The sequence below is a fragment of the Diceros bicornis genome, chromosome 3 (assembly GCF_020826845.1).
Source record: "Diceros bicornis minor isolate mBicDic1 chromosome 3, mDicBic1.mat.cur, whole genome shotgun sequence".
Taxonomy (NCBI): Eukaryota; Metazoa; Chordata; class Mammalia; order Perissodactyla; family Rhinocerotidae; genus Diceros; species Diceros bicornis.
In genome coordinates, this window is record NC_080742.1 from 19,424,822 (window position 1) to 19,441,760 (window position 16,939).

The window sequence follows — 16,939 nt, forward strand, 5'->3', positions numbered from 1 at the left end:
AGACGGCTTCCCTAGTGAATTCTACAAAACATTCACAGGAGACTTAATACCTATCCTTCTCAAACTCTTCCAAAAAATTGAGGAGGGCGGGAAGCTCCTAACTCATTCTACGAAGCTGACATTACCCTGGTACCAAAACCAGACAAGGACAACACAAAAAAAGAAAATTACAGGCCAATATCACTGATGAACATCAATGCAAAAATCCTCAACAAAATACTAGCAAATCGCATACAACATTATGTTAAAAAGATTATACAACATGATCAAGTGGGATTTATTCCAGGTATGCAGGGATGGTTTAACATTCGCAAATCAATCAACGTAATACACCACATTAATAAAATGAAGAATAAAAATCACATGATCATCTCAATAGATGCAGAGAAAGCATTTGACAAGATACAACATCCATTTATGATAAAATCTCTGAATAAAATGGGTATAGAAGGAAAGTACCTCAACATAATAAAGACCATATATGACAAACCCACAGCTAATATCATCCTCAATGGTGAAAAACTGAAAAATATCCCTCTAAGAACAGGAACCAGACAAGGATGCCCACTGTCACCACTCCTATTTAACATAGTACTGGAAGTCCTAGCCAGAGCAATCAGGCAAGAGAAAGAAATAAAAGGGATCCAAATTGGAAAGGAAGAAGTGGAACTGTCACTATGTGCAGATGACATGATTTTATATGTAGAAAACCCTAAAGAATCCACCAGAAAAGTTTTAGAAGTAATAAACGAATACAGTAAAGTTGCAGGATGCAAAATCAACATACAAAAATCAGTTGCATTTCTGTACACTAACAACGAAGTAGCAGAAAGAGAAATTAAGAATACCATCCCATTTACAATTGCAACAAAAAGAATAAAATACCTAGGAATAAACTTAACCAAAGAGGTGAAAGGTCTGTACACCGAAAACTATAAAACATTTCTGAATGAAATTGAAAAAGACACAAAGAAATGGAAAGATATCCCGTGCCCTTGGATTGGAAGAATTAACATAGTTAACATGTCCATACTTCCTAAAGCCATCTATAGATTCAATGCAATCCCTATCAAAGTTCCAACAACATTTTTGACAGAAATAGAGCAAAGAATCTTTAAATTTATATGGAACAACAAAAGACCCCGAATAGCTAAAGGAATCCTGAGAAAAAAGAACAAAGCTGGAGGTATCACACTCTCTGACTTCAAAATATACTACAAAGCTATAGTAATCAAAACAGCATGGTACTGGCACAAAAACAGACACACAGATCAATGGAATAGAGTCAAAAGCCCAGAAACAAACCCAAACATCTATGGACAGCTAATCTTTGACAAAGGAGCCAAGAACATACAATGGGGAAAAGAAAGTCTCTTCAACAAATGGTGTTGGGAAAACTGGATAGCCACATGCAAAAAAATGAAAGTAGACCCTTACCTTACATCATACACAAAAATTAACTCCAAATGGATTAAAGACTTGAATGTAAGACCTGAAACTGTGAAACTTCTAGAAGAAAACATAGGCAGTACGCTCTTCGACATCTGTCTTAGCAACATCTTTTCAAGCACCATGTCTGACCGGGCAAGAGAAACAATAGAAAAAATAAACAAATGGGACTACATCAAACTAAAAGGCTTCTGCACAGCAAAGGAAACCATCAACCAAACGAAAAGACAACCTAACAATTGGGAGAAGATATTTGCAAACCATACATCTGATAAGGGCTTACTCTCCAAAATATATAAAAAACTCATGCATCTCAACAACAAAAAAACTACCAACCCAATTAAAAAATGGGCAAAAGACCTGAACATACATTTCTCCAAAGAAGATATACAGATGGCCAACAGGCACGTGAAAAGATGTTCAAAATCACGAACTATCAGGGAAATGCAAATCAAAACCACAATGAGATATCACCTCACGCCCGTCAAAATGGCTATAATTAACAAGACAGGAAACAACATGTGTTGGAGAGGATGTGCAGAGAAGGGAACTCTCATACACTGCTGGTGGGAGTGCAAACTGGTGCAGCCACTATGGAAAACAGTATGGACATTCCTCAAAAAATCAAGGATAGAACTACCATATGATCCAGCTATTCCACTGTTGAGTATTTATCCAAAGAACGTGAAAACACCAATGCATAAAGATACACGCACCCCTCTGTTCATTGCAGTGTTATTCACAATAGCCAAGACATGGCAGCAACCTAAGTGCCCATCAAGGGAAGAATGGATAAAGAAGATGTGGTATATATACACAATGGAATACTACTCAGCCATAAGAAACGATGAAATCCAGCCATTTGTGACAACATGGATGGACATTGAGGGTATTATGCAAAGTGAAATAAGTCAGAGGGAGACGTCAAATACCATATGATCTCAGTCATTATGTAGTAGACAATAACAACAAACAAACACATAGAGACAAAGATTGGATTGGTGGTTACCAGAGGGGAAGCGGGGAGGGAGGAGTGTGAAAGGGATAATTGGGCACATGTGTGTGGTGGTGGATTGTAATTATTATTTGGGTGGTGAACATGAGAAGCAGATGGAATCCATGCAGAAATAGAAGTATAATGATGTACACCTGAAATTTATACAATGTTATAAAACAATGTTACCACAATAAACCAAAAAAAAAAGGAAGTCCATATAAGAAATCTCTTTTTAAATCTGAAATCTGTTATAATTTTTACTGTGCTATTTAAAATGTATTTGCAGTACCTTATACTTTGTTATACAAATATATTTTTTATTTATTTATTTTTGTTGCTGGTTTCTTCATTGAGCTTTCTCAAAGTAACATATCATCAGCCTCTAAAGAAAGAATAAATATTGCCTAGTTTGAATAATGTCAGGTATCAAAATTTATTGTAGGTATTATACAGAAGAAATTAGTTGATCATACTTTAAAATTAGAACACAGAAAGATCTTCATTATTTCCAGTATATTTAATACACTAGATAGATTATTCAATACTTTCAGAAAAGTAATTGAGGTAATTTTAAAGATTAGAAGAATAAAGAATAAAAAGTTTACTTAATCGTGGTTGCCATAATTATATACTTATAAAAAACAACTGAAACCAGAGGAAAAATATTTAAGTTAGTAATGGAGTTCAGGGTTATTGGATCCACTTACACAGATTTATTTACAGCAAAAAATAACCAACCAAAAAAATTACTCAAAATGAGACGATCTCAAGGGTAAATAAAAACAAGAAACAAAGTATAAGTTAAGCTAAACATTTTTAAATAAAATGTAAAACATTAGTAAAATTATAAAATATGAAGATGCTTCTCATTCCTGGTATAGATGTCAATTCTAGCTCAAATTACTGTATAAAATGAATGAAAAATATTAAAATGTAGGTTCAGAATCTTTGATGAATTTGTTTTAATTTACTATAAAATTTACATAGTTAAAAATGATGAAAAGCTAATTAATTAAGAGTACAGAGTAAAGAAATTTCATGTATTAAGATTTTCTAAATCATACTCATAAACAAAAAAGTAAGAGATTTATAGGTGAGATAAGTCAAATTGACTAACAGAACATACCAGACAATTTAGATACTGATTAATTTATAGAGAGATTTAGAATGTAATATGTAAGCCAGAAAATTATTGGTTAAGACTAGATTGTTTAGTAGTTGTTGTAAATATCAGGGGTAGCATGACAGAGATATCTGTAATGATGTAATAGTTCTGTATTTTGATTGTGGTGATGGTTATAGAAATCCACAAATGTGATAAAATGATATAGAACCACAGAACATATATAGTAACCATGTTAATTTTCTGGTTTTTATACTGTGCTATATGTAAGATGAAACCATTGCAGTTTCTACTTCTGGCATGACAGTGTGAGGAGCTACACAGACCTGCTCCTCACTGAACATGAACTTGAAATAATAACAATCAGAGTGAAAAGCAATAGAATGGAAAATTTTAAAAATATTAGAGAAATCAATAAAATCAAAGCTGTGCATTTCAAAAGACCAACAAAACTTACTAACTTTTCACTAAATTGACAAAAATATAAAAATGAGACAGAAGAGTCCAAGACTCATATTACTAGTGTCACAAATGAACAGCAGGACGTCACTACTCATCTTACAGACATAAAAATGATTATAAAGGCATACTTTAAAAAAAATGCCAATGTGGGCCAGTCCCGTGGCTTAACGGTTAAGTGCGCGCGCTCCGCTGCTGGCGGCCTGGGTTCAGATCCCGGGAGCGCACGGAGGCGCCGCTTCTCCGGCCATGCTGAGGCCGCGTCCCACATACAGCAACTAGAAGGATGTGCAACTGTGATGTATAGCTAGCTACTGGGGCTTTGGAGAAAAAAAAGGAGCAGGATTGGCAATAGATGTTAGCTCAGAGCCGGTCTTTCTCAGCAAAAAGAGGAGGATTAGCACGGATGTTAGCTCAGGGCTGATCTTCCTCAAAAAAAAAAAAAAAAGCCAATGAATTATATCACTTAGATGAAATAGATAAATTCCTAGAAAGACACAAACTGTCACAACAAAATGATGAATATATAAACAATCTGAGTAGACAAATAAAAATAAAAGTGATTGAATTAGTAACCAAAATCTATCCACAAAAAAAAGCCCAGACTCAAATGGCTTCACTAGAGAATTCAATCAACTATCTAAAGAAGAATTAAAACCAATTTTTCACAAAATCTTCCAAAAAATGGATAAGGATTGAACTCTTCTTCTTTTCTCATTCTATGACATCAGTATTTCAGTGATATAAAAAATCGTACAAAAACATCACAAGAAAAGTGTAGATCAATAGCTCTTATGAATGCTGACACATAAAATTCTTAACAAAATACTAGAAAATCCAATTCAACAACAACAAAAAGGATTCTACACTATGAATTAGAAGTGGAATTTATCCCAGAAATACAAGGTTGGTGTAACATCTTAAAATCAACTAATGTTATACACTATGTTAATAAAATAATAAAAACCATATGATGATCTCAATAGATGCAGAAAAAGCATTTGACAAAATCTAACACCCATGATAAAAAAAATACTCAACAAACTCAGAATAGAAAAGAATTTCCTCAATCTGGTGAAAGGCATCTACGAAAATTCCACAGCTAACCTCTCATTTAATGGTGAAATCCTGCATACTAAAATAATGGATCAGACAAAGATGTACATTCATGCTACATCTATTCAACATTGTACTAAAAATTTTAGTCAAGACAATTAGACAATATAAAGAACTAAAAGACATCACAATGAGAAAATTAGAAGAATTAAAACTATATCTATTATTAGATAACATGATTCTGTATATGGGAAAACATAAGATGTACAGTAAAACTATTGGAACTAACAAACAAGTTCATCAAGATTTCAAGATACACAATCAATACACAAAATAATTGTACCTCTATGCATTTGCAATAAAAAAAACAAAATAAAATTAAGATAATTTCATCTACAATATAATAAAAACATAAAATATTTAGGAATAAATGTAATTAAAGAAGGGCAAAAATTATATTCTGAAAACTACAAAACATTTTGGAAAGAAATCAATGATAAAAACACCTAGGATATATCCCATGTTTATGTTTCAGAAAAAAATATTTCAGCAGTATCTTTTTGAATACCACGTCTTGTCAGGCAAGGGAACTAAAGGAAAAAATAAACAAATGGGACTGCATCAAAATAAAAAGCTTATGCATGGCAAAGTAAACCAACAACAAAACAAAAAGACAACCCACCAAATAGGAGAAAATATTTGCAAATCATATATCAGAAATATATAAAAGAACCCCTACAACTCAGCAACAAAAAAACCAAACATCCCAATTCAAAAATGGGCAGGGGATATAAACAGACATTTTTCCAAAGAATATATACAAATGACCAACAGGTATATGAAAAGATATTCATCACCAATTATTAGGGAAATGCAAATCAAAAGTACAATGAGATATTACCTCACACTCATCAGAATGGCTATTATTAAAAAGACAAGAAATACTGTTGGAGAGATTGTGGAAAAAAGGAAACGTATAAACTCCTGGAGGGAGCGCAAGCTGGTGCAGCCGCTATGGAAAACAGTATGGAGATTTCTCAAAATGTTAAGAATAAGAATACCACGTTATCTAGCTATTCCACTTCCGGGTATTTACCCAAAGAATATAAAAACATTAATTTGAAAAGATATATTCACCTCTATGTTCATTGCAACATTATTCACAGTAGTCAAGACTTGGAAGCAACCCATGTCCCCATCAATGGATTAATGGATAAAGATGTGGTACATATACACAGTGGATTACTATTCAGCCACAAAAAAGATGAAATTGTGCCAATTGCAACAACACTGATGGACCTTGAGGGTATTGCTAAGCAAAATAAGTCAAAAAGAGAAAGACAAATGCCATATGAATTCACTCATATGCTGAAGATAAACAAACACAGATAAGAACAGATTGGTGGTTACTAGGGGTGAACGAGGTAGAGGTAGGGTGAAAGGGGTAAAGGGACACATATGTATGATGATGGATGGAAACTAGCCTTTTGGTGGTGAACATGGTGCAATCTATGCAATGGTGCAATCTATAATGATATATACCTAAAATTTACAATGTTATAAACCAATGTGACCCCAATAAAATAATTTTTAAAACAAATAAAAAACGAAATAGATTATTCCCTTAAAAATATTGTTAAGGTAATAATACTTCTCAATTTTATCTACAGATACAACCAATACCATCAGAATCTCAGCTGGCTTCTTTGTAGAAATTGAGAAACAGATCATAAATTGATTTGGAATTGAGTGGCCCAGAATATCCAAAACAATCTCGACAAAGTAGACCAAATTTTGAAGACATACTTTCCAATTTCAAAACTTAGTACAAAGCTACAGTAATTAAGACAGTGTGGTACTGGCATAAGTAAAGATATATAGCTCAATTGACTTGGATCGAGCGCCCAGAAATAAACACATGCATCCGTGGAAATTGATTTTAGGCAAAGGTGCCAGACAATTGCATGGGAAAAAAATAATCTTCTCAAAAAATAGCACAAGGATAATTAGGTGGCACATACAAAATAACAAAATTAGATTCTTACCTCACACCATATACAAAAATTAACTCAGAAAATGAAATACGTAAATGTAAGAGTTATAACTGTAAAAAATATTCAAATAAAACATAGTAGTAAATCTTTATAACCTTGCCTCTGCAATGGTTTCTTTGATATGACACTTTGCAGAAGCATCAAAAGAAATAATAGATAAATTAGACTTCATCAAAAATAAAGACCTCTATGATTCATAGGACACCAGGGAAAATGAAAGAAAATATATGCAAACCAGGTATCTGATAGGATATTTGTATCAAGAATATAATGAACTCATAGTTAAATAATAAAGAAAATTTAAAAAGGTCCAAAGGAGTGATTTCAGCAAGATTTTGCAAGGAGGTCTCCTGTTTATATCCCCCATAGCAATAATAATTTGGCAGCCATTTGCAGACAAAAGTGGCTTTGTGGGAGCTTTGAGACCCAAATATGAACTTGCAGAACCCCAGGGGACCCATGTCCAAGGTGAGCCATTTTGGGAAGACAGACCTGTGTCCAGGTGGCAGGCACACTGACTGTGGTCTGGACTATAGACCCAGAAACTCTCAGGCCCTTTCTGGACTCAGCTACAGCCCTCTTTGGCCCTGGTCATGCCACCAGCACCATCCACCAAGGGACCTAGGAGGAGTCATGCCTGCCTGTGCCTTGGGTAAAAAGCCATTTGACCTCAGTCCTTGATTTAAACCCTGTAGCTGCTCATAAACTAATTCCAATCCCTGCTAACTATGATCTGACTGCCCAGGGACTCACTGGGATATACAACTGTCCATGCACTTGGAAATAGGCCCATTTACCTCTGTCAGACTATAAAAGCTGAAACAGCCCTGTAACTCAGCTCCAACCCCTCTCAACCATGGTCCAGGGGCAGTCCTGCATGCCCAGAATCCTGACAGGAGACATTTCCATCTATGACCTTAGAGGCTTGCCTGCAGACATTGCTCCTAGAATTGGACCCTGAAGCAGCCTTGTGAGCCAATCCCATCCCTGCTCAGCTTTGACATGGGACCAGGCCTACCTGGCCAAGTAATTGCCCAACAACACAGTGGAAGTCCTCCAAGGATCTGGCAACACATGTCTGCATATCAATAAGAGACCTGCCACCTGATGACCCAACTGCTGACCTAGAAATCAGCATCTTGTTTCAGCTTAGTCTCATCTTCCCAGAGAACTGACAGGATTCATACCCACCTGAGCCCTGGGTAACAGGTGCACCCACTGGGGACCCAGAAGCATTCACATAACCTGAATCCAAGAGCACTCAACTGAGACATTAGAGGCAATCCCTTCAGCCTGGGGACTGGAGCAGAGATCTTTATTGGCTGAAATTAGTTTATAAAGACTGGAAGAGGGGTTTGCTCCTTAAAATGCACAGAAACAAAGAAAAGTTTGCACAAATTACAAAGAATCAGGACATTATAAAACAAAATGACAAAAACATTATAAAATAATTTTAACATTATTAAAAATACTATAAAAATCGTAAAAAAGCATATGTAAAACAAAAACATTATAAAATAACAACATGATAAAAACAAAAAAAAAGAGATAAAAACTAAATAAAATAAGAACTAATGCATAAACAAAATGAGAAGTTTAATAAAGAAATAGAAAACATAAAAAGAGAACCAAGCAGAACTCCTGAGGCTGAAGAATACAATGATTGAACTGAAAAATTCCATAAAGATCTTCCACAGCAGAATCAATTGTGAAAAAAAAAGAATTTGTGAACTCAAAGACAGGTAATTTGGAATTAGTCAGAACAAAAAAAGTAATAAAAAAATAAAGAAAGCATATGAGGCCTATGCAACATCATCAAGGAAATGAATATACATGTTATGGGAGTACCAGAGGAGGAGAAAGAGAAGGGGCAGAAACTTTATTTATAGAAATAATGGCTGATAATTTATCAAATTTAGGAGTGATATGGACATCCAGATCCATGAAGCTCAAAAGACCCTGAGTAAGATCAATCCAAAGAAGATAACCTCAAGACACAATGTAATCAAATTGTCAAAAGTCAAAGACAAAGAGAAAAAAGTGAAATCAACAAAAGAAAAGTGACTAGTAACATAGAAAGTAAACCCCATTAGGTTATCAGTGGGTTTCTCAACAGAAATCTTGCAGACCAGAAAGCAGTTAGATGATATATCCAAAAACCTGAAAGAATAAAAAAAAAACTTCCAGCAAGAATACCATAGCCAGCAAAGTTGTCCTTCAGAAATGAAGGAGACATAAAGATATTCCCAAACAGGGGGCCGGCCCACTGGCGCTGCAGTTAAGTTCGTGCATTCTGCTTTGGTGGCCTGTGGTTCTCTGGTTTGGATCCTGGGCGTGGACCTACTTACTGCTTATCAAGCCATGCTGAGGCAGCTTCCCACATAAAAGAACTAGAAGGACCTACAACTACGATGTACAAATATGTACTGGGGATTTGGGAAGAAAAAAGAAAAAGAGGAAGATTGGCAACAGATGTTAGCTCAGGGCCAATCTTCCTCAAAAAAAAAAAAAGAATAGTGGAAAATAAAGGGAGAAAAGTAGGTTAGGGACAGAATTAAAAAAAAAAAAAAGATATTCCCAAACAAATGCTGAGTGAGTTCATCACTACTAGACTGCCTTAGAAATACTGCCAAAGGAATTTTTTCAGTTGAAATGAAAGGACATTAAGTAACAAAATAAAGATATATGAAAGTATAAAACTCACTTATAAGGGTAAATATATAATAAAGCTCAGAATAATCTAATACTGTAATGGTGGTATGCAATTCACCTTTATCTTTAGTATAAAAATTAAAAGAGAAAATTATTAAAAGTGATTAAAGCTGCAATAATTTATTAATGGACACAATAAAATATGTAAAGTGTAACCTGGATGACATAAAACATAGGGAGAGAAGTTAAGGGTATAATTTTGTATGAAATTGAAGTTAAGTTATCAGCTTAATATAAAACTGTTATAAATATAAAATGTTTTATTCAAGCTGCATGGTAACCATAAAGAAGAAGAAAAAAAGAAGAAGAATAAACTCCAGTAAATACAAAGAAAAAAACGAAGGGAAAATAATCAAAGCATACCACTACAAAAAAAATCAACAAATCACAAAAGAAGACAATAAGAAAGGAAGAAAGAAACAATAGAACTGCAAAGCAGTAAAAAAATAATTAACAAAATGGCAATAGTAAGTCTTTACTTATCAATAATTACTTTAAAGGTAAGTGAATTAAATTTTTCAATAAAAAAACACAGATGAAGAAATGGATTTAAAAAACTGACAATTTCTGCTTACAAAAAGGCTCACTTTAGATTTCAGGACACATATGGGTTGAAAATTAAGGATTGGCAAAAGATATGCTATGCAAGTGTAACCAAAAGATAGCAAGAGTGGCTTTGGTAATACAATAAAAAAATGGGCTTTTTGTTAAAATTGATCACAAGAGACAAAGAAAAACACTATGTAATTACAATGAGTTTAGTTCATCAAGAGAAAACGACTATATATATATATTATCAAGAAACATAGGAGTATCTAAGTATATGAAAAAAAATATTACCAGAAGGGAAGGGACAAATAGACCATGGTACAAAAATAATAGTGGACTTTAATACCCCCATCTCAACAATGGATAGATCATACAGACAGGAAATCAATAAGGAAACAACAGATTTCAAAAACAGTATAAACAAAGTTGACACAGACATATACAAAACACACCATCCAACAGCAGCAGAGTGCACATTCTGCTCAAGTACACACATATCATTCTCAAGAATAGATCATATGTTAGGCCACAAAACAATCTTAACAATTTAAGAAGATTGAAATCATATCAGCATACTTTTCAACTGCAATGGTATAAAACTATAATCAGTAAGAGGAAGAAAATTGGAATTTTCAGAAGTATGTGGAAATTAAACAAGAAATCCTTAACAACCAATGTGTCAAGGAAGGCATCAAAATGGAAATCAAAAAGTATTTTTAGACAAATAAAAATAAAAACTCCACATACCAAACTTATGGATGCGCAAAGACAGTTCTAAGGGAAGTTTACAGCAATAAATGCCTACATTAATAAAAAAGAAAGATCTCTTTTTCTTTTTCAATATAAAGATCTATTTGTTCAAATAGAGAAGAAATTTCACACTTTAAGGAAGTAGAAAAAAATAACAAAATAAGCCCAACATTCACAAAGGAAGGAAATAAAAATTATAGTAGAAATAAATGAAATAGAGCCTAGGAAAGTAATAGAAAAGGTCAATAAAACCGAGGTTTTTTTGAAAATATAAACAAAATTGGCAAACCTTTAGCTAGACTAAGTAAGAAAAATATATAGGTGACAAATAAATACCATTATAAATTAAAGAAGAGACATTGCAACTGATACCAGAGAATACAAAGGATTGTAAAAGACTACTACCAGTAATTATATGTTAACAAATTGAATTCTTCTAGGTTTAGAAGAAATGGTTAAATTCCTAGAAACATATGATCTACTAAGTCTGAATCACGATAAACTAGAAAATCTGAACAAAATAATAACAAGTAAGAGGATTTGACTCTGTAATCACAAATCTCTCAACAAGGAAGAACCTGGGACCAGATGGTTTCCTAGGTGAATACCAAACATTTAAAGAAAAAAATTTTCAATCTTTTTCAAACTCTTCCAAAAATTTGAAGAGCAGGGAATACTTTCAAACTAATTTATGAGGGCAGCATTATCTCATACCAAGCCAGGTGAGGAGACTACAAGAAAAGAAACTTACAGGCCAATATCTCTGATGAACATAGATGGAAAAAATACTAGAAAACAGAATTTAACAGCAAATTAAATGGATCATACAGTAAAATCAAGTAGGATTTATTCCTAGGCTGCAAGAATATTTCAACATAAGCAAATCAGTAAATGTGATAAACCACATTAACATGATGAAGGATAAGGGAATCTGATCATCTCAGCAGATGCAGACAAAACGTTTTGACAAATTTCAACATCCTTTCTTGATAAAATCTCTCAACAAATTAAGTAAAGAAACATACCTCAACTTAACAAAGGCCATATATGTCAGGCCAATAACCAGCAGAACACTCAATGGCGAAAAGCTGAAAGCTTTTTCACTAAGATCAGGAACAAGACAATGATGCCTCCTTTCCTCACTTCTACTCAACATAGTATTAGAAGTCCTAGCCAGAACAATTAGGTCAAGAAAAAAGCACAACTAAATTACAAAGGATATAATGACGTACCCCTGAAATTTATACAATGTTATAAACCAATGTGACTACAATAAAAATAAGTAAATAAATATAAAAAAGCAGTATATAAAAACAAAAATAAATAAATAAATCAGAAAGGAAGAAGTAAATTTGCTTTTGTTTGCAGATGGCATGCTTTTTTTTTTTTTTTTTTGTGAGGAGATCAGCCCTGAGCTAACATCCGCCAATCTTCCTCCTTTTTTTTTTGCTGAGGAAGATGGCCCTGGGCTAACATCGGTGCCTATCTTCCTCCACTTTATATGGGACGCCGCCACAGCATGGCTTACCAAGCAGTGCGTCGGTGCGCGCCCAGGATCCGAACCAGCGAACCCCGGGCCGCCGCAGCGGAGCGCGCGCACTTAACCGCTTGCGCCACCGGGCCGGCCCTACAGATGGCATGCTTTTATATCTAGAAAACCCTAAAGACTCCACACAAAAAATCTGCTATAATTGATAAATAAAATAGGCAAAGTTGCAGGATACAATATCAATATAGAAAAATGAGTTGCGTTTTTATACACTAACAGTGAGCTCTCTGAACAAGAAATTTGAAAAAGCAATCCCATTTAGAAAACCACCATAACAATAAAATACTTAGGAGTAAATTCACCGAGGATGTGAATGTTCTATACTTCAAAAAAGTGTAAGATATTGTTTGAAAAAGACACAAAGAAATGAAAAGATATGCCATGTTCATGTATCAGAAAAATTAATGTTGTTAAAATGTCCACAGTACTCAAAATGATCTACAAGTTCAGTACAATCCCCATCAAAATTCTAATGGCGTTTTTCTCAGAAATAGAAAAATAACAGTCCTAAAATTCTTATGGAACTACAAAAGAACAAAATAGCCAAAACAATCCTAAGAAAGAAGAACAAAACTGGAGAAATTATGATTCCTGATTTCAATTTATATTATAAAGTTATAGTAATCAAAACAGAATGATGCTATGATAAAAACAGACACATAGTCCAAAGGAAGAGAATAGAGAGCCCAGAAATAAACCCAAGCATAGAACCTCAACTAGTCTTTGATAAGGGTGCCAAAAATACACAATAAAGTATGGATATTCTCTTCAATAAATGGTATTAAGAAAACTCATTATCTGTAGGTAAAATAGTGAATTTGGATACTTATCTTCACAATACATGAAAATTAACTCAAAATGAATTAAAGTCTTAAATGAAAGACCTGAGACCATAAAATTCCTAGAAGAAAACGTGAAAATGTCTCCTTGACATTGGTCTTGGCATTTATTTTATGGGGATGACACAAAAAGCAAAGGCAACACAAGCAAAAATCAACAAGTGAGACAACTTCAATATTAAAAGCTTATGCAGAGTAAAGGAAACAATCAAGAAAATGGACAGGAAACTTATGGAATCTGAGAAAATATTTGTAAACCATACATCTTTGATAAGGGGTTAATATCCAAAATACGTAAGGAACTCATACAACTCAATAGCAAGAAAACAAATAACCCAATTAAGAAATAGGCAAAGGAACTGAATAAGCATCTTTTCAAATAGACACACGAATATCCAACATGCATATGAACAGGTGCTCAATATCATTAATCATCAGGGAAATATAAATCAAAGCCACAATGAGCTTTTACTTCACCCCTGTTAAGATGGCTATTTTCAAAAGACAAGACCTAACAAGTATTGAGGAGGATGTGGAGAAAAGGATACTCTAGTATATTGTAGGTGGAAAGATAAATTGGTACAGTCATCATGAAAAATAGTATGGAGTTTCCTCAAAAAATTAAAAATAGAATTGCCTTATGGTCCAGCAATTCCACTTCTGGTTATACATCCAAAGGAAACAAAATCAGGATCTCAAAGAATTGTACGCACCCCACCATATTTATTGCAATTTTATTCACTTTAGCCAAAATATAGAAACAACATAAGGGTCCATCAGTGGATGATTGGATCAAGAAAATGAGGTGTATAAATGTACAATATTACTCAGCCCTAATAAATGATGAAATCCTGTCATTTGCAACAACAGGGATAAACCTGGAGGACATTATTCTAAGTGGAATAATCAAAACACAGAGAGACAAATACAGTATAATCTTAATTATATGTGGATTCTAAAAAATTTAAACACATAGAAACAGACTATATAAATTATAAAATTAAAATTATATAAAATTTATAATACATGAAATCATTGAAATGTAGAGAAAGTGTACAAAAAAATGATGCAAAGGAATGTTAACAGAAATGCAAACTATGGTGAAAGAAATTTTCTTAAAATATTATTAATTATCTTAAAAGTAAGCAAATGTAAACATTATTAACAAATATATATGATTAGATTTTTATGAACATTTAAATCTAGGAAAATATTCTCTTGTTTACAAGAGAAGCACTTAATCTCAAAACACAAACATATGATTTAATTTTAAAAGAGAGATATACATATTAAAAATATTCTAATAAAATAACTGTTGTATCCTATTGGTATGAGAAAAGTAGGTATAAAATAATTAAAAATAAATCAATGAAGTGTTCAAGAAGATACGATAATCAAGAATTTACGTACATCCAATGTAACCTTAGAATTTTTACTTGAAAAAGTCAAATAATTAAGAAGTATAATTAGCAAATTCATAATGACAATGGAAAATTTGACAGGTAAAGCTGACAAAAATTAGTAAAGATATTTTAGAAATGCACAGCAAAATAACAATGTTAGCAAAAACATATAAATATATAAAGGAAACACAGTAAATTTAAATTTTTTTAATTTCAAATTTAAACTATTCAAAATTTGAAAATGTATTAAAGATCCCTAATAAAGAAATGTCAGCAATTTTCAAATAATTGTTAGCATGCAATTATTTCTGATGACAATTTATTTAAAATCTACAGTGAAAAAGCTTTAAGAAAAAACTGACTGATTGTAAACTTTAAAATATAATGCTTTATTGAGGAGAAAACATTGACTTTTGAAGCATTGAAGGCTAAATACAAATTAAACCTAAAGTACGTAGAAGAAATGGTATAATTCAGTTAAAAATAAAGTTAATAAAATAAAGTTAGATGGGTTTAAGACTGTTATAATATAGTTTCTGGAAAATGCTAACAGTAGCAACAACTCGCAAAACTGATCTAGAAATAAAGACAAGCATATACATGAGGTATATAGAGAAATGTCTAAATGCAACGGCTATACAATTTCAGAAAGAATATTTATTTAAAAATTTTAAGATAATGTGACAATTTTTGCCTAAGAAATTAAAACTAAGAAGTTAACTTATTTAAAATAAAAATTATAAATTTACTCTAAAAAAAAGGGAAAATGTGAACTAACCAGTCACTTAAAAATATTGTGATAAAATATACATAATATAAAATCTACAATTTAAACCATTTTTAAGTGTACAGTACTGTGACATTAAGTACTTTCACACTGTTGTGTAACCATTACCAATATCCATCTCTAAAACCTTTGATCATCCCAAATTATAATTCTATACCATTAAGTAATAACCCTTCATTTCTCTCCTGCCAGCCCCTGGAAATCACTGTTTTACTGTCAGTCTCTACGAATTTGAATATTCTAGGTACCTCATATAAGTCCTTTGTGAGGAGCTTATTTTAATTAACCTAATGCCTCCAAGTTTCTTCAGTGGTGTAGCATGTATCAAATTTCATTACTTTTAAGGCTGAATAATGTTTCATTGCACATATACACTGCATTTTGTTTATCCATTCATCCATTGATGGACACTTGAGCTGTCTCCACATTTTGGCTACAGTGAATAATGTTGCTGTTAATGTGGAAGTGCAAATATCTGTTTTAGTCTCTGCTTTTAATTCTTTTGTTGAATATACCCAGACGTGGAATTTCTGGATCATATGGTAATTGTATGTTTAATTTTTCAAGGAATGTCACCAGCAATGCACAAAGTATCCAATTTCTGCACATTCTCATTAAGACATTATTTTCTGTTTTGTTTTTTTTTTAATAATAGTCATTGTAATAGGTGTGAAGTGGTATTTCACTGAAGTTTGATTTGCATTTCCCTATTGCTTAGTGATATGGAAATCTTTTCACATGCTTTTTGGCCCTCATTTATCTTCTTTGGAAAAATGTCTATTAAAGTTCTTTGTCCATAATTTAATTGGATTATTTTGGTTTTGTTTTTATTGTTGTTCTTGTTGAGTTATAGCATTTTTAAATATATTCTGGATATTCATACCTTATCAGATATCTGTTTTGCAAACAGTTTCTCACATTCTGTGAGTTGTCTTTTTATTCATTTGATAGTGTCATTTGAATCACAAAAGTTTTTAACTTGGTGAAGTCCAATTTATCTCCTTTTCCTTTTGTTGCCTATACTTTTGTTGTCTTGTCTAGAAAAATCATTGCCAAATCTCATTTCATGAAGGTTTACCCCTATGTTTTCTTCTAAGAATTTTATGGTTTTAGCTCTTACATTTAGGTCTTTGATTCATATTGAGTCAATTTTTGTATATAGTATAAGCCAAGGTTGCAATTCATTCTTTTGCCTGTGGACATCTAGTTTTC